The following is a 4,439-nucleotide window of genomic DNA, read 5'->3' as shown; positions in this document are numbered from 1 at the left end:
AGCCCCCGCAGCAGAGGAATGCAGCAACCCCGAGGAGGTCAAAGAGGCTGCGGGAGAGGAGCGAGAGGGAAAGGAGGAGCAGCCACCGCCGCAGGACCCTTTGGCGTGCGTGGACACAATCCAATCAACGCCCCCCTCACCGGAGGGTCCCGGCGCCGTGGACTCCCAGGAAGACAGCAAAGAACCTGAAAGCAAAATTGTGACGCGCCGAAAGGCACGCGGCAGGGCTGGAAACAACACCGGCCAGGGAGAAAGCGGGTCAAGGAACCCCGAGGGACCGAGATAAAAGCAGTCGAGGTGAGCGCCTTTCCCACAATGAGCCTCCCCCAAACCTTTTTAAAACTAGCCACGCTTAACGTAGTCAGCCTAGTCTCCGCAAAACGGAGACTTTGGCTATTAGAACTTCTGAATCAGGAAAAAATTGATGTAGCCTTTCTCCAGGAAACAAAAATCGGAAACCCAGACGATGCAAAAAATTTTGTACGCCTGTTCGGCAATCAGTTTTGGTGCTTTCACACTCTGACCGAGACCCGAGCAGGCGGCGCAGCCATTCTCGTTAGGAAAAATGATTCGGTCAAAATCGTCGACTGCGAATTGGGCAAAGATGGCCGTTTCAGCCTAGTGGACGCATTTGTGGGAGGGGAACTCACCCGTTTCCTGTGCATTTACGCTCCCAATGACCCACCATCACGAAGTGAGCTCTTCACCGCCACCCGCCCTCTTTTGAATGTCCCGTGCACAGTGATATTCGGAGGTGACTTTAACTGTGTGACGGAAAAAAGTGACAGAGCGGGTGGGTGCAGCAGCACCGATGCCTCGTCGCGAATTTTAAAGTCAGTAGTTCGTGACTGTGACCTGACCGACGCGGCCTCGGGACGGAAGTGGGCCACCCCACGATACACCAGATGGAGTGGTGCGTCTCAGGCCCGGCTGGACCGGTTTTATATCTCAGGAGACTTACTTTCACGAATACAAGACTACGCCGTGACACCCGTCCCACTGTCTGACCACGGCTTAGTGACATGTGAAATTAGGTACGATGTAAACCAAAAGCATGGCAAACTAAATCCCCGTTGGATAATGAACGCATCGATCATGCAAAACCCAGAATTCGTAGAACGCGTGCGGGAAGAAATAAAATGCTTGGGATCCCGCACGATAGGGGCTAGCGAGTGGGAATCTTTCAAAACTAAAATCAAAGAAGTTGCAACCACCATAGGCAGGCGAGAGGCCGCGCGTGGAAGAGCTACCCAAAACCGCCTCATGTCAACGCTCCGAGACCTCATCGAGGCGGATGAAGAGAGGCCTGGGGAATTTCGCGAGGACATCCGCGTAACTAAAAAAGAGCTTTTCAGCGAACTGGAACATCGCTACTGGGGTGCCTTGGTCCGCAGCAGGGAGCAGAGAGTTGAGCAGGAGGCACAGCCCTCGAAAATCTTCCGCACGCTCGAGAGAGAGAACGCTACGCGGAAAAACATCACCGAGGTTCAACACCAAGGGCAGCTCGCGCGGGGACCGCGTGAAGTGGCAAGCGCCTTTGAGGACTTTTACTCCAGCCTGTTTAATTTGCAGACCGGTTTGGACCCCGTCCCCGAGGAAGTCCTTAGCGAGCTCCCAAAGGTATCGGAGGATTTGAGAGATTTAATTAACTCTCCAATAACTGCAGCGGAGGTAGAATCCGTAATTAAACAGCTTCCCAGAAACAAGTCCCCAGGTCCAGACGGGATTGTCTCAGAATTTTACATGACTTTTCAAAAAGTATTAAGTCCGGTACTCGCCTCAGTTTTCGAGGACACAATGCACAAAAAGCTACTTCCTCCTTCCATGCGAAATAGCCACCTGGTCCTCCTGCCCAAAACACCACAATCCGGTCCAATTCCAAGCACATCCGATTTCCGCCCGATTTCCCTTTTGTCGTCAGACTACAAAATCCTGGCTCGGATACTGGCTCATCGACTCGAAACGGCCCTTAGTACGGTGGTGGGCCCACACCAGACTTGCGGCTTCAAAGGGCGAACAATAAATTCCAACCTTCACTGGATGAGGACCGCTTGTGAGGCGGGAGAGCTAGGGCTAGCACCACTGGCTGTGCTACAGCTCGACCTTAGGAAGGCATTCGACAGGGTACAACGGCCTTTCCTGTTCACACTCCTCAGACACTGCGGAGTAGGAGACACCATGATGGAGTGGATCCAGATATGCTACACTCAAATCTCGACGAGCATAATCGTTAATGGGCAAGTAGGAACCCCCATCATGGTACAAAACTCTGTCCGCCAGGGCTGTCCAATGTCTCCACTACTTTTTGCTCTTTACCTGGAGCCGCTGTGTCGCATGGTGGCTGCGTCCACCAAAATCGAAGGACTCGTTATGGGCGGACGGGAACTCCGAGTGTTGGCATATGCCGACGACGTTGCCCTTATCTGCACAACAGCTGCCCAAGCCGGAGAAGTACTCCGACTGGCACATCAGTTCTGCGGTTTCTCCGGTGCAGAGCTCAACCTTGAAAAATCCGAGGGAGCCTGGTTGGGGTGCTGGGAAAGAAAGCCGCGCAAGTTTTTCAACATGCGGTGGTCGGACCGCGTTGAGACATATCTAGGGGTAAAGATCGGAGTGGGCCAGGCGGTGGCGCCTCGATGGAAATCAAAAGTTGACGCGGCCGAATGGAAGCTTCACCCCTGGAGGAACCGTAACATATCCATTTACGCAAGGGCCCTCTTGTGCAACATGGTAGCCTACCCCGCAATTCTGTACGCAGCGCGCATTACCACCATCGATGCCGGCTCGATACAGAGGCTACACCGGTCGTGGGCAGTGTTCGTTTGGCGGTCGCAATACGAGCCCATGCGCCGTACCAATCTCTTCTGGAGCGTGGAGGGGGGTGGAATTGGACTGATAAACGCAGAACTCAAGCTCGTAGTCCAGCGCTTCCTTTTCTTCCGCGACCAGGTCGACCCGTTTCTTCAGGCGGCCATCCAAAGCCTAGGCTCCTTTCACTTGCGGCCGTGGCTTGCCACATCAGCGCCTGTCGATCATGGCTCTCGCATCACAGGGTTCTACAGGGAGATAGCCAGCGCGGTGGCTTCACTTCAGACGTGTTTTTCTTGGGAATACCTGCTCGCTGTGAAGCCGCGAAAGTTATACTGGGACCTAGTTGCTCAGACACTGCCACCACCCCTGTACCGTCAGCCACCGGTCCCTCAGGGTGGAGGCGATGTGCTCAAGCGGGTCAGGCAATCCCCCATCCCAGTCGGCACAAAAGATTTTTTCTTCCGTTTCCACGCGGCATTGTTACTAGTCATGGCGCGTCAGCAGGAGCGGGGCTTCTTCCTCCCCTGGGGCGCCGGATGCCTCCTGTGTGGCAAACCGGAAACCGCAGAACATGCATTCCTTGACTGCAACACGGCGATGTATTTCTGGCACGAAATACAATCGTGCTTCAGAACGTCGTGGAACATCACTTGGCCGGGCCTCAAGTTCCTGTGCGTGGACACAGAGCACCCCGCTTTCCGTGATTGTGTCCTAGCCATCGGATTACACGCCCTCTGGAAAGCGAGGGTAGAAGCAGTGGAGTGCGCCCTCCGCCCACAACCCGCATGGCGACACTTTCTGCGGGAGGTCCAATGGACGGTCAGCGCATTGGGCACATCTGACTGCGACCTGGAACTGCGAAGGAAGCTCGCCCGAGGCAGCCATGCGCTGAAGCGCTACAAAACAAATGAGGAAAGGCGCAGGCAGGGAAACGCCTAAGCCATTAAAAGAAAAAAAAAAAAAGGGGGGGGGGGTTGGAGCGTTTAACGGGCCAGCGTATCTACGTTGACCAAGTCCCCTTGAGAAACAGGAGAGATAGCGCCGGCCAATAGATCGCACACAATTCCTTCAGCCTTTGTTTTTGTAGAGCCCGTGTTGCTGTTTTCATTGTCCTTGTATTTTTGTTTTCGTGTCTCTGTGCCCTTTTTATTTTTATTTTTTTTTCTACTCTTGGTTTCACGTTCGTTGTCATCTTACCCCCCAAACATGTAACCGACACATCCACTGTTAGAGCTGCTCCGGAACCATGTGTAACACTCGGCATGACGTGTATATTTATGTGTAAATAAAGTTATTGTTTCAAAAAAAAAAAAAAAAAAAAAAATCTGTCAGGATGGCCGAGCGGTCCAAGGCGCTGCGTTCAGGTCGCAGTCTGGTCTTCCAGGCGTGGGTTCGAATCCCACTTCTGACATTAGTTTTTTTTTTTTAAGAATTAGCCTTTTTAATGAAACATTCCCTTTTCCCATTCCAGTTTCTCAAAAGACTTTTACTCTTTCAGTTTTTCATAAGATTGGTGTTACATTTCTTTTGATGGCACATGTTTCGTTTTTCTGGGGTACACCATAAATCTATGGGCGTTCGCATTCCTCAATTCTACAAAAACCCCGTGACGCGCAAACGAATAGTAA

General features: G+C 52.6%; 1 non-coding gene across 1 annotated transcript; it reads left to right on the top strand.

Annotated features, from left to right (window-relative positions):
• Nucleotides 1-4,138: 4,138 nt before the first annotated feature.
• Trnal-cag (transfer RNA leucine (anticodon CAG)) lies at nucleotides 4,139-4,222 on the top strand. The gene has a single exon. It is a non-coding gene; the product is annotated as a tRNA-Leu (tRNA).
• Nucleotides 4,223-4,439: the final 217 nt, after the last annotated feature.

Source organism: Haemaphysalis longicornis, unplaced genomic scaffold (genome assembly GCF_048455015.1).
Source record: "Haemaphysalis longicornis isolate Haplotype H1 unplaced genomic scaffold, Haemaphysalis longicornis Haplotype H1 scaffold_1, whole genome shotgun sequence".
In the NCBI taxonomy this organism is placed as follows: domain Eukaryota; kingdom Metazoa; phylum Arthropoda; class Arachnida; order Ixodida; family Ixodidae; genus Haemaphysalis; species Haemaphysalis longicornis.
The sequence above is the reverse complement of the archived record's forward strand: the minus strand, read 5'-3'. Positions and strand labels throughout refer to the sequence as shown.